The sequence below is a fragment of the Musca autumnalis genome, unplaced genomic scaffold (assembly GCF_047663935.1).
Source record: "Musca autumnalis isolate F117 unplaced genomic scaffold, ASM4766393v1 scaffold_1, whole genome shotgun sequence".
In the NCBI taxonomy this organism is placed as follows: Eukaryota; Metazoa; Arthropoda; class Insecta; order Diptera; family Muscidae; genus Musca; species Musca autumnalis.
In genome coordinates this window covers 266,170,587-266,193,534 of record NW_027411644.1, presented here as the reverse complement: position 1 = coordinate 266,193,534, position 22,948 = coordinate 266,170,587, and the positions used below count along the sequence as shown (strand labels likewise).

The 22,948-nt window shown below is 35.3% G+C and overlaps 1 protein-coding gene across 7 annotated transcripts in view; it reads left to right on the top strand.

The window, feature by feature from the left end:
• Positions 1–22,948, top strand: part of LOC141389512 (uncharacterized) — a 193,195-nt gene that overhangs the window by 1,963 nt on the left and 168,284 nt on the right. For 4 of the 7 annotated variants that reach the window (XM_073961116.1, XM_073961110.1, XM_073961113.1 and 1 more), the window contains exon 2: positions 17,257–17,674. The exons of 1 other annotated variant lie outside the window; for it this stretch is intronic. The gene's annotated coding sequence lies outside the window, so the exon portion shown is untranslated. The remainder of the gene's footprint in view (positions 1–17,256; positions 17,675–22,948) is intronic. 2 more of the 7 variants (XM_073961112.1, XM_073961114.1) reach the window with 1 other exon arrangement.

Sequence of the window (22,948 nt, the reverse complement as noted above, 5' to 3'; positions counted from 1 at the left end):
TTATAATTTCGGTAATTAACGATATTATTCGGTAAGTTAGCGGCCAATAAAAAGTAGTCGTAAAGTTCTACCGATAGCAACAGTGTGGCCAACTTTTATTTGAACTTTTCATTCATAATTTTGCGTTTTAAATGAGTTAGAGAATCGCACTACTGAGCTACTTTCGGAATTTTTCCTGTTGAAAAATCGTGTATACCCAGTAAAAAAGTCGTTACCAAGTAATAGCTTTATTCAGCAAATTTTGGCAATATATATAATAATTGTGACCACTGGGAACCTCAAACGTCAAATTACATGTAGTTCGGTTAAAAATTGTAGCTAAAACCCTCAAAATACCGGAAATCGGGAGGTACCCTATATGGGAGCAGTACCAAAACTTGGGCCTATGTATGTTGACAGTTTTCGGTGGAGATGTTTTGTGACCACTGGGAACCTCAAACGTCAAATTACATGTAATTCGGTTAAAAATTTTAGCTAAAATCCTCAAAATACGGAAATTCGGGATGTACCGTTATATGGGCGCTATACCAAAACATAGACCTATATCGACGGTTTTTGTTGGAGATGTTTTGTGACCATTGTGAACCCCAAACATGCAATTACAAGTAGTTTGGTCAAAAAATGTAGCTTAAATCCCCAAAATAACGAAAATCGGGAGGTACCGTTATATGGGGGCTATACCAAAACTTGACCTGCCTAAAAAAGACACTCAGGTGCAAAAATATAGCGCTGTAGCTCAATTATTGCGAATGCTAGAGTGATTACAAAAGACGGACATGACTAGATCGTCTTAGAATTTTATACTGATCAAGAATATATGTACTTTATAAGGTCGCAAATGATTAGTTCGATGTGTTACAAACGGAAAAACAAACTTAATATACCCTCCATACTATGGTGGAGGGTATAAAAAAGGTTGCGCACAAACCACTTTGATTTCTTTAAATACTAAAAATGGAAAACTAATTTTTCTCAAAAAAATGACTTCCGGTAGCACGAAAGAATTACCTTTTGCCTACACGCAGAGAAAAAATATTTTTCGCTTTTGTTGGAACAAAAATATATGTTTTGGTTCCAAAAATGTATTTGTTTTGTTCAAACATTGTAATCCAAATCCAAAAATACCATCTTTTGTTCCAAACATAGAAAACAAAAACAACTTTCGAATTTCCGCAATATTGTTAAAATCGTTAACAATACCGATTGTAGGAACTATCATAATCTAATTTTGTTTACAAAATGTATTGTCAATACAGAAAACCAGCCCAGAAATTTTTGATTTGAGTGCATATACTTCTCATATACACTTTTCGCATAACTTGGGTATAAATGTCGCGTATAATATTGCAATCATTGATGAACACAATACATGGTTTGCTGCATTGGCTGACAACAAAGACAAACAAAAAGCCACAAGAACCCACCACAACATAAGGAATAATTAAACACCATAACAAACATGAGAAGGAAAGAAGAATGAAACAAAACAGAAACAAATAAAAACAAGAGTCTCACAAGTACATACACACAAAAACAAAGGTAAAGGCAGCATGTCATACAAACACACCACAACTCACCAAAATTGTTTTTTCAACACGGCATCGAATAGCGAGAGAAGAGAAACAAATTTTCGAAGAAAAGAGAGAAATATTGTTCAGTTGACACAAACTATTTTTGGATTTACAATACTACATGAGGAATCCAACAATATGTTAACAATACATATTTTGCTCTTGGAATATTGTTGGATCAAACATATTTTTTTCTCTGCGTGTATTAATGACTAAAATAAATTTTATTCCATTGAAATATTAACAAGAAAAAAAAGGATCAGTCGGCTTGGCCGACAGAGATATACCCTCAGCCTGTGTATATTGAAACAATTTTTTCCCAAAAAAACGTATGTATTTAGAGGGTTTTAAAAATTTTGGGCGTTTGAACCGACAAAAATGTTGATTAGGATTAAAGAGCAAAAGTTTTGCGGAGGAAATACTTAAAGAAATGGATCGACTTTGACCATCATAGAAGTGAATCTCCAGCCACTACATATGGTGCCATAGGGGGTTTTTGCACCCTTCGGGCTGTTTGCTCAAAAAGTGTGGATTTGCCCCTGAAAAAAACGTTTACCTTCGTAAATGAGGCAGCGAATGCAAGTTGCTTCAACAAAAACCAAAGTGATTCGATAGCAGGTCTTAAAGTGAACTTATCCGAAATTTTGTTTGGGAGGTAGTGAATGAAGTGGACAAATATAGTCCATATTTGAACCTGGTCTAAATCTGGTAGATATATTAGGATATGTAAAGTATGGCCACTCCCTTCAAAAAGTTACCATACGAACAATTTTTCCGAACATTTTTGAAATTTTGTAGGGGAGGTACCTGAAGGAGTGGACCGATATGACTTATTTTCGAACTTAAACTATGTTTGGACAAAATATTACTAAGTCCAAATTTTGGACCAAATCGGTTGATCCGTTCGAGAGTAATCTTGCGCTCCAACCACTACACACGGTATCATAGGGGTTTTTGCAACTTTCTGGATATTTTCTCAGGAAGTATGGACTTGCCACTGATGAAACTTGTACTGTCGTTCTTCTTTCTTTAGGTTTTCACGATTTTGCTTGGAAACCGCGAGTCCTATCGAAATGGGACAAAAGAATATATTGTAGCTGTGAAAATGCTCCACAAGATCGACCTTTATGATATTTTCGTAGGTTTTACCGTTTTTGAGATATAGAAGTTCAAATTGAAACAATGCACTGACTGTATCGCCTCCTTATAAAACAATGTCATTACTGCAATTTCCCAAATTAAAGTTATATATCGTGAAAATGGTACAACCTAGTAAAAAATAAATCATCCAATCTTGTAGAGAATTTTCACAACTTCAACATTTTCTTTAGTCCCATTTTGATATGACTTGCGGTTTCCAAGCAACATCATGAAGATAAAAACCAAAAAATTTGAACTGAACCTCTATATCTCAAAAATGGTAAAACCTACGAAAAAACCTAAAGGTCATTCTTGTAGAGAATTTTTACAGCTACATCATTTTCTTTAGATTCATTTCGATACGACTTGCGGTTTCCAAGCAAAATCGTGAAAACCTAAAAAATTCTAAAATTGTGAATTTTTATCGCGATTTATTTAAAAATCCCTCCGGCTATTTTTTCTGTTTTTTTTTTATTTTTCTTATCTATGAACATTGCTGTTTCAGAATCCGCGAAATCCCATGTGTAAGCGGTTTTCATCAAAAGTTAGTTAAGGCGCACTGAGCATGATATTGTTTTATAAGGAGGCGATACAGTCAGTGCATTGTCTCAATTTGAACTTCTATATCTCTAAACCGGTAAAACCTACAAAAATATCATAAAGGTCAATCTTGTGGAGCATTTTCACAGCAGCTTTGCCGCCGGAGTATCTAATGCGTCCTTTACTCTCAATTTGCAGTTTGTAGAGGTTATTATTTCGGACACTTAGGAGAAGTACTTTTTGATTTCCTGTGTCGATGTTGCTCCTCAGCAAACTATTTAAGTAAATTTTTATTTTTATTTTTGGCTAACGGACCAAATTGAAAAGTATTTTTTATTATATGTCTTTTTTAATAATAAAATAATGGAAAAAGTTTGGCACAGTGGGCTTGGATGCAATTTTCGAGATTTAATATTTAAAATCAATTTTTATCAATGATTGTACTCATCGACTTTCTTGAATTTTTTGTATTAAACTACGACCAATTAATAACATTTTAAGATCCATTTGGTAGTGGGATTCGAAAAAACACTATTCATCATTATTATTTTTTTTAATTTGTCAAGAATAAATTTCCTTTATACCAGATATTTGTTTGTTATTTAACAAAAATATATATAGAATTTTTAACATTTGTTTTGTAGTTTTATTTGGAAATTTATCTTAAACATTTTAAAAACTTTGTCATTTTTCGATTTTGAAAATGTTTTGGGGTAAAATAACACATTTTGCACAGTACGAGAGCGGTTCGGAAACTTCTTAGCCTATCAGTGAAAGAGAATAGTTAGTTTTTCAAAAATATTTTTATTTTTCAATATAATCTCCTGAAACTTCAATACACTTAGTCCAACGCTTTTCTAGCAATTCTATCCCTTGATTAAAATAGTTTTCCTCAAGTTCTTCAAAATAGTGGTTTACAACTGTAATTGCATCTTCATTTGAGGTAAAACGCTTGCCAGCAAGGATTTTTTTTAGATTTGCGAACAAGTAAAAGTCTCTGGTAGAAATCAGGAGAATAAGGTGGGTGGTCAAGCTACTCGTACTTTAATTCGTTGATTTTAGCCATTGTTAAAACACTCTTGTGCGCTGGTGCATTGTCTTGATGAAAAATTATTTTTTTGTGTTGTAAGCCAGGACGTTTTTCTCGAATTTGTACATTTAATTGATCCAAAAGGTTGCAATAGTACTCTGAATTTATTGTTTTACCCTTTTGCAGATAGTCAATCAATAAAATACCTTTGAAGTCCCAAAAAACCGTTGCCATAACCTTACCAGCCGATTGAATTGTTTTTGCCTTCTTTGGGGCACTTCCTCCAGCTTCAGTCCATTGTTTGGATTGTTCTTTTGTCTCTGGAGTATAGTGGTCGATCCATGTCTCATCAACAGTTATGAAACGACGCTTAAAATCCATTTTATTTCGCTTAAAACGATCCAAACAAGCTTGAGAAATGTTAATTCTTATGCGTTTTTCATCGACTGTTAACAAATGCGGCACCCATCTTGCAGAAAGCTTTTTCATCTGTAGTTCTTCATGCTAAATTAAATGGACTCGATCATTTGAGATGCCCATGATATTAGCAATTTCACGCACTTTTATTCGTCGATCAGTTAATACCATATCATGCACTTTGGCTACAATTTCTGTTGTTGTTGCTGTTTTTGGACGTCCACTACGTGGTTCATCTTCAATGCTTGTACGACCACGTTTAAATTCAGCAACCCAATTTTTTACTGTTGCATATGAAGGAGCACTTTCACCTAACACATTCACCATATCATTATGAATTTCTTGTCCCGATAAACCTTTTTTATGTAAATATTTAATGACAGCACGCATTTCTAATTTTTCCATGTTTCTATATGAAGGAGTTGCCAGATCGAAACAAAATTTAACATGTGTTCATAACAGAGATGGAAGTTTCCAAAACACTTAACTTTTTTCTGTTTATACCGCGCTTTTTGTGCTAGGCTAAGAAGTTTCCGAACTGCCTCGTATATGCTGAGGGTATAAAAAGGTTCCGCACATACCACTCTGAATTTTTTTTTAATACTAAAAAATGAAAAACAAAAATCTTAAAAAATTATTTCCTGTTGCACGAAAGAATGACCTTTTGCCTATTAATGACTAAAATAAATTTTATTCTATTTAAATATTAAAAATGGTCCCGCACAAACCACTTTTAATTTATACGATATATGAAATAAAGTTATATAATATAAAATTATGTATATATATAAAAAATACGATTAGTGAGAAACAAGCGGTTATGTCGTGTGCCCCTATACCTTGTTTTCAGTTAAAAATCTGCTTACAGTGACTTCAAAAAATTTTCAAAAGTTCGCAAGTTCGCTCATATCTAATTTTTAATGCGAATTGAATAAAAAATTACTCTAGAAATTAAATCCATCGAAATTGAACGGAAAAACAAGTGGAGCAATTTTCGTAGTTTTCAAAATAGAGTTATTCTGACTGGTAATATTAATTAAAACTGAAGAAAAATAAATAAAAATATTTATAAGTATAAATATTTATAAATATTTTTATTTACATATTTATATTTATACATTTCACGTACAAAGCAGGCAGACACTTAAAAATAACAGGTGCACTACATGTAGTACACTCGGAATATTTGGGTTAAGGCAAAATATACTCGGGATTTTCACATGTTAATATAACACGCGTCTGAAACTATGGAAAAAAATGGAGTAAATTAGAATTTTTGATTTTTTGTAAACTCAACCTGTTGAGCTTTCAAAGGACAACATTTTTCAAAAAATATTTGTAGTACTTACTTACACATCGCACGATGCTGATGCCGGTGTCATATTAAAGTGGAGAGTATTGACTTTATATAATAATTATTAATTAGTGCATTCACGGATAATAAGGACATCAAAAATGTTCTTGAAAAAATCAAATACTAAAAAATCCTTTGAAAATATCCTATAATTTTTTTTTTTTTTTCAAAAAATATATGTTATGTATTGCAACACTTCCCGAAATTGCAATACTTTAGCTTTATAAGTTATTTTTTAATAAATATTTACATGAAATTCTTCAAAGAACACAAAACATTTTATTCCATATCACTGTACGACACAAAAAATTAACCATATCCTGCATGATAGAAGATCAAAAATAAGAAGACACGTGTTCCGGGGTTTTCCCCATCACTTCCACTTTTGCGGATAGGGCCCCTTAAGGTTTGAGGCCTTGTTGTCAAAAGGGATCATTTTGTTAGGCTCATATCTCCTAAACCGCTAAGAATTTTAATAAGCTATCGGAGTTACAGTAGTAGCTCTTGCCTTAAGAAACACAAATTCTGAACACATTAAATCTTCCAAACCCCATCTTCAAGATCAAAATTGTCAAGGTTACATTTTTTAGGGATTTGGTCTACAGATATCAAACTGATCAAAATTGAAGCAAACAACCAACTACAAAAATTTATCTTAGATCCGAAAAAACAGTTTCTAAAACATATGAAATTTGTCGAAATAGCAAACAAATGCGATTTTAATCATTTTTCAAAGTTCAACAGTTCAGGATCTGTTTGAAAATCCTTTAGGAAATTATACCGATGTTACTCCTTGTGGCCATGTTTACAACGATATTATGTTTTTCGTGGGCAAGATCATGCTTCCTGACATACTGGTCCAACACCTCTAAGTTATACGGAGATCAGCTGAAATGACTCCTAAAAAAATATGCACTTCCAAAATTGAATATGTCGATCCATTCCTTCAGGTACCTCCTCAGCATCACTTGCGAGCTTTAGTTCATATATATTAGATAATATATCGTCCATAGATGAAGGTTTGAACTCGCAAAGGCTGAGGGTATATCTTTGTCGGCAAAGTATACTTTTTCATTTGTGTTTTGAAAATATTGCAGGATATTTTCAAAGGATTTTTGAGTATTTGATTTTACAACGACATTGTTGATGTCCTTATTATCCTTTTATTATATAAAGTCAATACTCTCCTCTTTAATATGACACCTACACCAGTATCGTGTGGTAGGTACAAGTATTTAAAATATTTTGTTTTTTCCTTTGAAATTTGAAAGGTCAACAGGGTGAGATAACAAGAAATCAAAAAATGCCAATTTACTGCATTTTGCCTATTGTTTCACAAGTACAGTTAGCTATATATTTATAGCTATATCAGTAGTGCAATGGTATGCACACCCGCCTTGCACGCTGAAGGCCGTGGGTTCGATTCTCCGGCCAAGCAAAATCAAACAATTTTCAACGGTGGCAAAATACCCCTCAGTAATGTTGGCGACATTTCCTGAGTATTTCAGCCATGTAAATCTTCTCTACAAGTGGGTCTTAAGACACGCCGCGGCGTTCGAACTCGGCGATAAACTGTAGGTCCCATATCATTGAGCTATTATTAATCTGGGTGCACTCATTGATATGAGAGAAGTCTCCCTTGTCCCATGTGGGATGTTTGTGGAACAATTACACTGTGATACAAAAGTGGACAAAATTTTTTTGCAGGATTTCTGATGCACAAATTCGGTTTTGTGGGAGTCCATAGAAGACGAAAAAACCTTTGGTTTCTTTGGGTCACTTCGGGTTTTGATTTTACAACGGTAAATGTAGTGAAAAATTGACTTTCTTGGATTTTCAAATTTAAACGGACATTACTTCTATTTTCCTCAACCGATTTGCACGCACTGTTTTTATTATAAAGGGGAGAGTATTGCCTTTCGAACAAGCCATAGATTTTTAAAATCGGTTAACAAATGGCTAAGTAATAGTGGTTTAAGTGTGACAAAAACGCATTAAAAAACAGTAAAATGTTTTTCCTTGTGCTCTAGGCTGCGTAAACGACACCTAACAGTACAATTATTTACTGTTAGCAAGTAGGAAATTTAGTTGGCTTTACAAAATGGGAAAAACCAACGAAATCGGTTGAAAAATGAATGCGTTATGGCATTTTTTGTTTTTCAACTTTTTGGTTTTTTCATATTTTCCTTTATAAAAGATGGGTAGCTTAGCATGTATGATTCTAATTGTGATTATCCTGCTTAACAATTACGCACAAGGTATCAATGTTTTATAAAGGAAAATATGAAAAAAAACCAAAAAGTTGAAACACAAAAAATGCCATAACGCATTCATTTTTCAACGGATTTTCTTGGTTTTTCCCATTTTGGAAAGCCAACTAAATTTCATACTTGCTAACTGTAAATAATTGTACTGTTAGGTGTCATTTACGCAGCCTAGAGCACAAGGAAAAACATTTTACTGTTTTTTAATGCGTTTTTGTCACACTTAAACCACTATTACTTAGTCATTTGTTAACCGATTTTAAAAATCTATGGCTTATTCGAAAGGCATTACACTCACCTTTATAATAAAAAACAGTGTGTGCAAATCGGTTGTGGAAAAGAGAAGTAATGTCCGTTTAAAGTTGAAAATCCAAGAAAACCCATTTTGCACTACATTTGCCGTTATAAAATGAAAAACCGAAGTGACCCAAAGAAACCAAAGGTATTTTCGTCTTCTGTGAACTCCCACAAAACCGAATTTATGCATCAGAACCCCTGCAAATTTTCACTGTAGCACAGTGTTATTATTATATCAGTAGATAGCTTTGTGGATTCATGTTTGACATGGGGTTGGGATTTCAATGGATTCAGCGGAAAGCTGTTGCTGTTTTGTGGAGCGATATCTTTGAGCTTAAAATAAAGCGTTATGCAATGTCCGTTGGGTTATGCTTTCTTCCACGGACTATCTCTACTGTTGTCGTATGAGTCCGTGCTACTTTCGGGGCAATCATGTCACGCTGAACTGATAAGTGTGAACACAGTCGCTTCAATTATCCACTTTCGCTTGGATGGGTGGCTGGTACTCGTATTGGCACCAGCAGCTTTGCCGCTGGAGTATCTAATGCGGCCTAAACTCTCAATTTTCAGTTTGTAGAGGTTATTATTTCGGACACTTAGGAGATGTACTTTTTGATTTCCTGTTTCGATGTTGCCCGTCAGCAAACGATTTATGTACATATTTAGATTTTTTTGGCTAACGGACCAAATTGAAATGTATTTTTATATTTTTTATTATTTGTCTTTTTTAAATATTAACATAATAGAAAAATGTTGGCACAATTGCAATTTTCGAGAGTTAATATTTAAAATCAATTTTCATCAATGATTGTACTCTTCGACTTTCTTGAATTTTTTGTATTAAACTACGACCAATTAAAAACATTTTAAGACCCATTTGGTAAATACTATTTTTCATTATTTTTTTAATTTGTCAAAAATAATGTTCCTTTATACCAGCTATTTGTTTGTTATTTAACAAAAAAATATATAAAATTTTTAACATTTGTTTTGTAGTTTTATTTGGAAATCTATCTTAGACATTTTAAAAACTTTGTAATTTTTCGATTTTGAATTTTTTTTTTTCTGTATTTTATTAGATATCTGATAAAACAACAAAAATAAAAAAAAAGACTTCTGTTTACAGAATTTGACTTTTGCAAGGCGCGATATCTCTGAAACCGTTAGTCAAGAAAAATCTGAAAATACACTGAAATGTTTTGCTGATGAACAAACAGCATCAACACAGCAAAAAATAAAGGAAACAAAAAACACTTTTTGAAAAAGTGTCCGATCTCACTCAGAAATACCAATATATTTATCGTACTTTGTCTGAATCTGAAAATGAACTGAAATTTTTTTCTCAGGAATAGCATCCACACAGCAAAAAAAGGAAATCAAAAACTACTTTGTTTGGTTCTCAATCCTCAATAGTATGCACACCTTACGAGTACCATACAAATGTTGCACATTGTAGCAAAAGTTTCACCATTCACTGTCATTTAACTTAAACTGTCATTTAACTTAACTCAAGAAATCGAGTTCGAAGAAATCACATTTTAATTATAGCTTCAGCCTGTAGGCTAGCGGGGGTATATGGTAATATTCAAAAAAGTTTTACAATCGTTGAAGTTGAGATTCACCATTTAATAAGTCGCGAACTGTTAATATATTTTATAAAATATGAATACATTTATATATATTGAAGTGTTTTAGCTACGATCTCATAATATGGACCATAACAAATAATTTTCGTGGAAGCTGCGCTGGTGGTAATATAAAAAAATGGGAAAAATGTGTTGAAGTTTACAAGTTTTTTTGTGTTCTTTCTTGATTTCTGGCCAAACTATGGAAAATTCAAACCTGTGCTCAAAGAAAGAACTAAAGAATACCCCTTAGGCAATATGGTTCTAGGGTATGACTTTTCGATATATACACTGCATCGCCCTAAAATCGATGCTGACATTTTGAAGTTTTGAATTCAGTGTTTTTCGAATTTTTCTTATAATTAGATGGTGCAACTAGATAATAATCGAAACTAGTTTATTGGATTGTAGAACTCGCGATTCCACGTCGTTCGATGTATATCTCATGAGTGTGCTCCATACAGTTTCCTAGTAATAGGAGTCCAAAGGCGAAAATTTGGTGCGTAAATTTTCTGAAAAAACCTATTTTTTGGCTTTAAAATTTACAACTGTCGTACAGGTACCCCTGAACCCCGCGTGATTTTAGTTTTTTTACGTGCCGGATCTAATAAGCCCTTCCGCGTTTGAATCCATCCACTATAACGCCGGATATAGATACCTTGAAAGTAGGAAAATCTGCAAAAATATATTTTGACAATTCCGCGAATTTAACCGCGATTTTCTTTGATTATTTTTACATAAATGTAATCCTTTATACGCGATTATAATATTTGCCAAAAAGGTGTGTCACAAATTGCAAAGATTCGGGAGCAATATCCCCATTTATCCCAAAATAGAATGTGGTGGCACATCCGCAGTTCTTGACGAATCTGTCTAAAATAATTTATATTGACGTATTTTTAATAGGCGGCCATTGAAATCAGATGCACCTTATAATCATATGGACATCGCGTAATTTTTGCCCACTTGAATGTTTTTTGAATAGTAAGATGCAACTGATGGCACACTTTCGCCGCTGAATCAAACATAGGAAAATCCATGCATATTAATAGACTTGGACTCCCTGTATCCGAAAAGCACATGCACCTCAACCGATTTAAACCAATTCGCGAATTATACGGTTTTTAACTTCTATGTTTTTTCTTAGATTGTAATTTCAATATTACTCTCTACCTCTTATTTCTATTGCTTATCACAGAAACAAAATATACTTTCACGATGACTAATTACTTTTCTCGTAGAAGTTTTAGCAAAATACTTCAGGATTTGGATCGAAATTTAGCGAAATAATAGAATAACTCCCAACATTTATTTTTCAAATTTTTCGTATTTAACCAAAAATATATTTTTGAAATAATTTTCAACAATAAGTTTCCGTTCTTTGTTTTTGCTGTAATATGCAAGTTATAAACGCGATCTTTATAATTTTGGTCTCACATTTTTCTACGCGTTGTCTAGATTCTGTACGTATTTTTAAATTATTTTTTAGAGATTTTTTGGACTCTGACTTAGAAAAAATAAAATGTATTCCAAGATTTCTTCAATATTTTTTGATTTTCCGCGAAAATAAAAAAAAAAATAGCAACTATTTTAGCATCTACGGATAGATATCAAATGCTGCTAACGATTCATATATACATGTTCTTATTACAACACATTAGGAATTTTTAAATATTTTTTCTTTACAAGAGAGTAAAACCGCATATAACTTTTGAGTGCAGCATCCAATTTTGTGAACGCGAACAGATTTGAAACCACGATTTTTTTCGTAACCCATGTACAAAAAATGGCGGATGTGCTCGCCAAAACAGTTTTTAATTTATTTGTCTATGTAATTGTAAATGAAATTTGAAATTTACCATATACACTTTGAAACTACCAAAAATTTGCCTAATCGAAAGAATGGTTTTAGACACCAAGTATATTTGGAGGAAATCTGTTTCAGATAATTGGGAGTCGATTTAGCCATGTCTGTCCGTATGTCTGGTGCGCACTGTAACTCTCAAACGGATTAACCTATTCGGTCAAAAATTGGGCGTCGTGATATTTTGTCCAAACTTAGTTTAAGTTCGAAGATGGGCCATATCGGTTTACCTACTCGGGTTCCTTCCCCACAAAAGTTCAATTCTTCATTTTTCCCTAAAATAGTGCAAACGATAACTCTTGGAGGTGTCAATCGATTTGGTCCATGTTTTGCACATCGTGATATTTCTACAAGGCATAGATCAGGTTCGAATACCAGCAAAATTTGAAGGAAGGGGTTCCATGCGATGACGTGATTTCATGGCATCTGTTGCATTGGTTCAAACGAAGTCGTGAAAGATCCGATCTTTTCATTAGCATTTGAACCAATACATAGGAAGTCGTGAAAGATCCGATCTTTTCATCAGCATTTGAACCCATTGCATCGATCCTATAGATATGAATTTTGTGTTTTTATTTATACACATTTTTCTAAATATATCTTCTTCTTCTTTATTTGCAAATTCGGTATTCGAATATAAGCGACCATACAATTGTAGCATATTTCATTGCAATTACATAGATTACAAATGTGATATTTTTTCATGACATTTATAAATTATTGATAATTCTTTCAAAACTGCTTCTATTTCTTGATATACTGAGAAGATTAGCCGTGTTGTTGATATTTGTCCAGTCTTCTATGTTTTTTATCCAAGTCATCTCTTTTCTGCCTCTGGTACGGCGTCCTTCAATGGTCATTTTAAGTATTGCCTGCAGGAGCTTATACTTTCCATGTCGCATGATGTGTCCTAAGTATGCCGTTTTTCGTTTTTTGATGACAGATACAAGTTCTCTCCGTTGGTTCATTTTTGTCAGTACTTCGAGATTTGTGACGTGTGCAGTCCAAGGTATTTTTAATACTCTTCGATAAATCCACATTTCGAAGGCTTCTAGTCTTTTTATGTCAGCAGCTTTAATGGTCCAGACTTCTGCAGCGTATAATAAGACTGACCATACATAACATTTAATAAATCGTACTTTTGTCTCAATGTTTATATCATGGTTGGTCAAAACTTTTTTATATTTGAAGAATGCATCTCTTGCCATTTCTATACGACATCTTATTTCCTTTGAGGGATCCCATTGGTCATTAATTAGAACCCCGAGGTATTTAAAACTTTGTACTCTTTCGACGTGTGCGTTGTTTATTTTTAACATTGTTTCATTGTGCGAATTTTTCTTACTAACAATCATCAGTTTTGTTTTGTGTGTGTTAATTTTAAGACCATATGATTCGCTGCGTGAAGTGAGTGCATTTACTAGTTTTTGAAGTCCGGATATACTATCGGCTAATACTGTGGTGTCATCTGCATATCGGATGTTGTTAATATAAGTACCGTTTAGTTTTATTCCTTCTTTTATATTTTTGACGGATTCTTGGAAAATTCTCTCTGAGTATATGTTAAACAGCAACGGAGATAAGATACAGCCTTGCCTGACCCCTCTTGATATCAGTATATCGTCGGTAAGATTGCCGTTGACATCAATCTGTGCAGTTTGATGCCAGTACAGACTCCGAATGCACCTGAGTTCTTTGTCATCTATCCCAATTGACGAAAGTATTTCCATTAATTTGTCATGGTTCACTGTGTCAAATGCTTTCTCATAGTCGATGAAGCATAAAAAAATGTCCTTGTTAGCCTCTCGACATTTTTGAATAAGGACCTGAACACAGTATAATGCTTCCCTCGTCCCCATGCCTTCTTTGAAGCCGAATTGATTTACACCCATAGCTTGTTCACATTTTTTATAAATTCTGTTGTGTATAATTTTAAGGAATATTTTAAGAGCGTGGCTCATTAAGCTGATGAGTCGGTGGTCACCACAGTGTTTCGCATGACTTTTCTTAGGAATTGCTTTAAAAGTTGATTTTAGCCAGTCTTGAGGGTAGTGTCCTGTATTATATACATGATTCATTAACCTTGTTAGCAGGTCAATATTATTTTCATCTATGAGTTTTAGCATTTCTGAAGGAATTTCATCCGGTCCTGTTGCTTTCCTATTTTTCAGAGATGTGATCGCAGATTCTAACTCGCTCTTAGTAATGTTTGTTCCATTCATCGCTTGTGCTGATTGGGTATTAAAACTTGATCTGTTGACGTCTGTAAATAGGCTTTGAATGTAGTTCTTCCAAATTGCTTGTTTCTCTGCATTCTCAAAAGCTGGTTCATTATTATTGTTATACAGAACTGGCGACATAGTTCTATGATATATACCAGCTGCTTCTTTCAATTTCTTGTGTAAATTAAAATCATCGTGTAAGTTTTGTAATTTTTCGATCTCCTGGCATTGGCTATTAATATGTCTGATTTTTGCAGCTCGAATTTTCATTTGAATCTCCCTGTTTAATTCCCAATACATTTCGTAATTCGAGTTTTTGTATCGTCGTCTTTCGCTAAGGAGTTCTTGTATTTCATTTGTCATCCAGCCTTTGTGTTTTGATCTTTTGTAATTTCCCAGATTGTTTTGTCCTATGGTTTGAAGAGTATTTTTGACTTCGCCCCAAATATGTTCCACATCATTCCTATTAACGTTATTCAATTCTAAGTTTATGAGGTCTCTTATGCTTGATTTAGTAGCTGGGTCGTCAAGTTTCCCAATGTCAAGTTTACGGTGTTGGTTTTTCTTCACTGGTGCACTAAGTTTGGTGTATATGTTTGCCATAAGAAGATTGTGATCTGATGGTACGTCTGCTCCAGGATATGTTGATGTTTTCGCAATTGAAGTAGCGTAGCGTTTATTAACAATAATAAAGTCAATTTGGTTTCTTATTATATTTCCATTTCTGTCCTGGGGGGATTTCCAGGTGTAGAGTCTTCTAGGTGGTAAGCAAAACAGGGTATTTGTTATTTTCATTTTATATTCCTGACAGAATTGGATTAGCCTGTCGCCTCTCTCATTCCTTTCTCCTAATCCATATTGTCCAGTAACACCGGCCACTACTTCTCGTCCAACCTTTGCGTTAAAGTCGCCTTGTATAATGGTTATCTCATGCTGTTTTGTTAGTTGTAGCAATTCTTCGATTTCATCGTAAAATGCTTCTACTTCTTCGTTACTTTTGTCCGACGTTGGCGCGTAAACTTGAATAACATTAATTGTAATTGGCTTGGCATCAATTCTTATCATCATGGTTCTGTCTGATTTTGGTACAAATCCTGTAACACATTTTGCTATACGGTCTGTTACAATTATTCCAACCCCATTCCTATGGGTTTTGTTGAGATTGCCTGAGTAAAACATTTTCGAGTTTTGCGATATAAATTCTCCACAATCTGGCCACCACGTTTCGCATATTCCAAGTATATCAATTTGGAGTCTGTGCATTTCAGTTAAGGTATTAGCTAGTTTTCCAGCTTCGTAAAGACTGCGTACATTCCATGTACCAATATTAAGTTTTGTTTTAGTTTTACCTCCGGGGATTCTTAGCACCCTTGTATTGCCGGAGACTAAGGGCCGTGTATTTTGGTTTGTGTTCATAATTGTATGGTTTTCCAGGGAGATTACTTCAGTGGTTTCCCGTTGCCTTCTGAAGGGTTGAGAATTTTCCTTTTCTATATCCAGCCGCTCCTCCTGGAGTTCAGACGCTGTTTGTGACCGCTCAATATGAGACAGACGTCGCATTGTTGTGATCAGTTCATCCGCCGCAGTTGCATATAACTTGTACCGTTGACTTCCCACGTTGTGGATTGTTCTTAGCTTCAGCGTTCACCATCGACCTTACCGGCATGGGTGGCCCTACCAGTAGCTACGCTACCGCCGGTATCGCTCTTAGGATCTTCACGCTTACTAGACCTCCCCATCGCGCTTGAGATGACAATCCATCGAGGAGGTCTAAATATATAAGATTAATTATTTACAATAGGCTTGATGTTGTCGGAGACTCGATATCTCAACCAACGTTGTTAAACTCTCGTCATAATGATAATGTAATTGCAAAGTGTTGGTGAAAATGACATGCCAAAGCTTTGGTGAAAACGACATGTCAAAGCATTGGTGTAAATGACATGCTTTGTATCAAAAAATGAATATCATCTTTTGGGCCACGCTCATATAAAATTCATCGATGAAGATGCTAAAAAGATGACATGCCAGATCACTTGCACCCATGATTGAATAGCATCTTTGGCATCGAACATTTTGCTGGGATATGGACAATTCTTTCGGGTACCTCCCACACAAAATTTCGGATAAGGGCAGTTTATGACCTTCTCGCGAATGGTTTTAATTTTTTGCAACAACTTGTGTTGTACCAATGATGGTACAAAAGCGCTCCGGCGATTTTTGTTTTGTTTTTCGATTTTTCTGATCTATGAACATTGTAGTTTCAGAATCCGAAAAAACTACCCAGGTGTAAGCACCTTTCATTTAAATTTGGTTCAAGAGCACCGTGTTCCCCATTTAAAAAATATGTGAGCACTTGGGTGTAAATCTCATTCACTAGTCGATAATATTTGCATACTTCTTGTCAAAATTAATATTCCGAACACCGAAGGGTATCAACATTCATTCTAGCCCGCAGTGTTTGGCATATTTGAACCAGTTCGGAGAAAATCTAAATTCATGTCGCCGAAGTGCATAAAAATAAACACCTTAATCCCTTTCATTCCCAAATTAAAACCAAGATCGTTCATACATATATGCATATATATACATGTGTATAGTTAGCGAAAGCATCCTTGTGTAAATATCAACCGTAATTGCAAAATATAAAAAATACAACAACTAAAAAACGCACTAAAGTGTGTGTTTCATATGAACGCCCCAGCAAAAACTAATTAAAAAACTGTGACATCTTGTAACAACCGCAGGTGGTAAACACTCTAGTCACTTGTCACCACGATGAGCGTATATTTTCGGATCAAAGTTGATGATAAAAAATGAGAAAGAACGATGCGGTTCTGCCACACTTACCGCTGCATGACATATGTTGTGGCATTCACTTAGTAAAATATTAATTAAAAATGTTTTTTTTTTTTTGTATTTTAACAACAAGTACAGCTCACACGACTTACATACTCGTGAATAATGACAAAGATTTTGTTGTTGTTGTTCTCGTTCTTGTGAACACAAAACTCAAACAAACAAAAAAGTTATAAACACTCAAAGCAAGCTAAGCTAAAAAACATAGCACAAACAACCAGTCCCTAATGTATCTTTTATCCGGCTTGCATATTTTGTGCGTTAAATAAATACATCACAGACAAACAAATGCGCTCAAACCGCATGGAGTACACAACATTAGGACCAGCAAACATCACTTTTACCCGGGCAATATAACATCATCGTCCTCATCAGCCAGAGGCCCACAAAGACCCAGTCATTGGAATAAGTCAAGTGCAGAGTATTTGCCGAGAAAAGCAGATCACAACAGCCACCGCAATGTAAATTATTAACAAAAATAAAATAAAAAGGTACGTAACTTTAACATTTGCTTGCTTTGCCATACGGCATATAACACTTTGCTCCATCATTCTTCTTCACATCCTTTTGATAGGACATTAGAATACTGTTTGTAAGACTTCTAAAGCTTATTTTATAAATAGCATGCGAAATGAAATGGAAGGCAAGGTTTTTTTATATCTTAAGACTTGCAAACATGGATGCATAGAAAACGCTTGCAGGTTGGCTCCCCGAGTTGTTAAATATGTAGTTGTAGGCGGTGGTGGTTGGGTAGTTGACTATGTTTCTTTAGGATGTGTTAGTTTACGTCAGCTATGGGCATCCTCATATATAAAGACTAAACAGTGTGCTTGTATTGTATTAAACAACAACAAATGCCTCAGTTGAACGAAGGCACACAATGTTGCTTACAGTGTGCATGTGCGTACGTGTGCGTCTGTTTGTGTTCCCTATGCTCACGAGCATAGGAAAGTATGTACGTTGCCCATAGCTGGTTTACGCGTACATGTTGCACAGTGAATTAAAACGTGTGCGAACAATTCAGTATGAAAATACTTTTGCTTTTCTCAAAAAAAATGTGATTTTCTTTGTTATTATTGTTGTTTAGTTGGGCAACAACAAATTCTCCAGTTCGATAGGATAAAATGTTGAGGTGAGGGAGGGGAAATCCATAGGTTTCTTCGATAGTTCAACGATAGCTCAGGTTTACCGTATGTTGAGCAGTGGAGGGAGAAAAGAATAAAAGAAATAAAAACAACCAGTATTTATTCTTAATATAAATATAATTGAAGTTTATTTGTGACTCTTTTCAAACAACAAAGATTACCTTTTGTAATCGGTGGTAGTGGCGACAGAGGCCTTTTAGTAATAACGCGTAGACGTTATTCTTCGACAAATGACTAATGACAAGTGAACGCAGAGGTTCTAAGTGATCGCAGAGGATCCCATGTCATATACTACTACAATTACAATTATTCCAGTGAGAGCAAAGCGTAACAAAGTGAGCAAACCGACAACAACCGATGCCCAGCGGCGATCCGCACACTACGGTATCCGCAGAGGGAATTGTAGAGGAGATGCCAGTGCGCCAATCAGCATCCGTGATTGATCGAGCAGGGGAAGTTGTGGGACAAAGTATCTAACTTATACATTGCCGCCCACCTTGATACACGTAAGCGTGGATCAACAAATTAGAGCTAGGAATAATTACAATAAAGATTAATAGTATTATACAAATATGTCAGTAATAAGATTCATGAACGTAAATTCAGATTCCTAAGTGAGCTATAGTTCAAAATATTGACTTTAATAAGTGACCGATTCAAAAGTACTATGTAAGTGAGGTATTTACCTATTCAATATTAAGGAAGTAGTACGAGCAATACGTGTTACAAATTGGTTAGTGGTCGATTTCAAGTTACAATCTCGAGTGGGGTATTACGTGCTGGAGGCAAGAGGAATTGAACCCGTAAGAAGGTACCCGAAAATAGATGTTTGGGCAAGCAACGAATTTAAAACGACTTTAGGCGGTTTAGCTTCAAGTATTTGAGGGTAGAGATCAGCACCAAGTAGCAAGTCTATTGGGCTGTCAAAGGAATCCGCTAATTCTAAATTAGGAATCCGAGTCTTCAATTCCGTCATAGGTGGAATTGAGAGTAATTTCCGCTTGACATTAGGTAGGACTAATGCCGAAGTTTCAACAATTGTAGAGACATTTTTAGGGGAAGGCTGAAGACTACTTAAGAGAACAAACTTCCCTTGGTGTAGCAGACTTAGAGTTCTTAGTCACGAGAGAGAGATGGAATTCCGATTGAATTTTGTAGTTTTTTAGTTACAATTGTTACCTTGGACGAAGGATCAACAATTGAACGTGCAGTAAACGATTTAGCATTATGGACAATATTTACTTTCGCGGTTCCCAAAAGCACATTATTATCTGGAGAGGAGTTAGGAACCGGGTGATTGACTTTAGTTTTGTCAGAAATACAACGAGGTTCTCGACTTTTGGCATTTGTAAAAGCCGGAGATTTGGATTGGCGCTACAAAGAAGAACTAAACACTCGACTTTTGATCTTGGAAAAAGCCGGAGAGGTATTTGAGCGCGACAAAGAAGGGCTAAATACTCGACTTTTGACCTTCGTAAAAGCCGGAGTTGATTTCGTCAGAGTTGAAGCTAATACTCGACTTTTGACATATGTAAAAGCCGGAGGGGTATTCACAGATGGCGAAGCAAGAACTTTTCTATTGCGCAAGGTATTAGTGTCTGGATGATTGCTTTGATGTTTGTTAGAAGAGCTGGTCGACATAGTACACTTAGACTCTCGACTTTTGACATTTGTAAAAGCCGGAGACGTGCATGGCAAAGTAGAACTGCCTGGGGGGTGTCTGGGCTGCGACAGAACATAACTGGGATCTCGACTTTTGACATCAGTAAAAGACGGAGACAGTTTTGATGTGGCCGGAGCTCTTCTAACATGTGGCCGGTGGAGAAGGCTATGGTGCCGTTGTTTGCACATGTTGCAATTATATTTGCTGTTACATTTCTTAACAGCATGACCACGACATAAGCAATTTATGCAATAATTATGCTTTTTCACAATCGAGAATTTGTCCTCAAATGATAGTTTAATAAACTGTGGGCAGAGACGAAGAACGTGGCTCTGGCCAGAACAAATTGGGCAAGTACTTGTCAGCAAATTTGTAGATCGAGGATGTGATACATCGTTAGATTTATGTACCGACAACACTTTATTGGAGGAGCGAGATGAGACAACTTTCTTTGTGACCTGATTTCCATACAAGTTTTGGATACAAGTCAATGTTTGTATCCTCTCTGTGAGGAAAGCATCTAAGTCTTTCCAAGAAGGCAAAGACGACTTGTTTTTGATACTTTGCTCCCACAGAGTCAAAGTTAACCTTGGCAACCTTTGCAAACAAATATAAACAACTATTGGATCCCAATGATCCGTAATGACGTCATAGACGGCCATTGCAGCAAGGCAACTATTAATCCCACGCTGGATGGTTTTCAAACCCGAAACTGTTTCACGAGACGAAGGGGGAATATCAAACAAAGTTTTGATATAGTTGTTAACCACGATGCGCTTATTGTCATACGCATCCGACAAAGCTTTCCACGCTAAAGGGAAACTGCAATTGGTGAGTGGAAATCTCGAAACGATTTCGCGAGCCTCACCGGAGGTTTTCTGCACTAAGTAGCAGAGGCGCTCAACGTCTGACAGACGCGAATTTTCAACAAATAGGGTGGTGAAAATATCCCTAAACGTGGGCCAAGACATGAAGTCTCCACTAAAGACATCGATATCAAGGGGTGGTAACAAAAAGCTGTGGGTACCGACAGGTGAGGTGAAGTTATCAACAGTGCCACTAGAGGATTTTGTGGTGTTGGAAGAAGGTTCTGGTGGAGCGGGTACGGAGGAGCAAGCAGACTGCACAGGAACAGGCGAGACAGTTGTCTCCAATAACAGATTAGATGGGGGTGCTATTGGAGGAACATTCAACAAAACACTAGGAGGAGAACTCTTATGCAAACTAGAATTGAGAGGAGGTGGTGAGATTGGTGGAACTATAGCATGTGAATTAGTTTCAGTGCCTGAAGACTTAAGGCGTTTAAGATGCTTGTCAATGGAAGACAAACACCGGATATAGGCCATGTAGGATGTACCATATTTTTCCTCAACGACATCAAAAACATCAGCCTGTGCAGTCTCGGATGTCGTGAGGTAGTTTTTGCACTCATCATAAGCGCACTTGACTTTGTGCCACAATTTTTGAAATTCTGAATTGCGAATTTCGAGAGTGAAGACATTATATGTGGACTCATCAGTCCGTTCAAAGGATGCTACAAATTTCAAAAATATCTCAGAAGCTCTAACAAAACGAGTGAGTGGGGTGACTGACATTTTTAAGTTTTAATGCACAAAAATCACCGAAAATCTACAATTTAATTTGCAACAAACTACGAGAAATGGTGAAAAGAGGAGATTCAGTTGAAACACAAATTGCTATAGCTCAAAGGAAATAAAAAATTTCCACAAAAACCTCCAGAATTGTACAAATGCAAAAGAATAATAGCAACGGGTGATAATATTTGAAATTATAGTAGGACGAAATAAGAGAAAATTTGAAGAAACTTCCTCAGGGCGATCAAAAACTACTTTAATTTGGCCAAAAAATGCAAAAAAGTTTCAACTATACAAGAATGTATATGGTGCTACCAAGTGTAGGGTGTTTGATAAGGTGAGATAAGCCAATTGTAGGGTGTAGTTTTCCAAAATCCAGAGACAAATAAGTTATTAATATGAAAACACTAATATTTGCACCAGAAAATCAACGCAAATCAACTAATTTGTTTGAAATATATATTGTTCGGTTGACAAGTTGGTGCAAAGTATGCCAAAAGTAGGGTGTATTTGTCCAAAAATACCGAAACCCCTACGTAGAGTCAAACAATTTTCCAAATATTTAAGAAATATCGCCAAAAACAATATTAAAATGTCGACAAATAAATAATTTGCACGTATGTTCTCTACTAGAAATATGTGCAATAAATGCCGAGTGTAGGGTGAATTTGTCCAAAAAAACCAAAAACCCTACTGCCAATTATATTTTTAAAAATTATCGAAAAATAATTTTCAAAATTAATTATTAAAAAAACTTTTTTGTGCTTTTGCCCCACTGTACTATTTGTACTATCTTACCCCACTGTGCTAACCACACAAGCGACGCTAGCAGAGAAATGGGTATGTGTAAGCAGCGAAGCTCCCACTCAAAGACCGACGCTACAAACGATCAAACAAGTGAGTGCTGCAGATCAACAGAACTTTGTAAGGGACGCTTAAAAAGGCGGGAATGTTGTTGGTAGAATTACAATGTAATTTCTCCAATTAGAATAATTACCTGTTGGACAAAAGGGAGAATTGAAAAACGAATGTGGTTGGTGATGGACGATGTATACAGCAACGAAATCAAATGCAGCGAGAATTTGGAAGGTGCGTTGTTACTGTAAATTTGGCTGTGCAAATTTTCAAAGGGTTTTATGTAAAGCGAGGGGGAATAACAACGCCAAATATTTTTTTTGGGATGGAGAGGATCGTACCAACAACTAAAACCAAACGACAATATGTATATAAAGTGTAACAATGTATGTTGTGTTGTTAGTGTAAATTTGCCAATGCAAATTCTCAACAGAAGGGCTTCGTTAGAAAAAACCTTGCAGAATAACAACAACTATAACTATTTTTCTAATAATCAACAATTAAAGA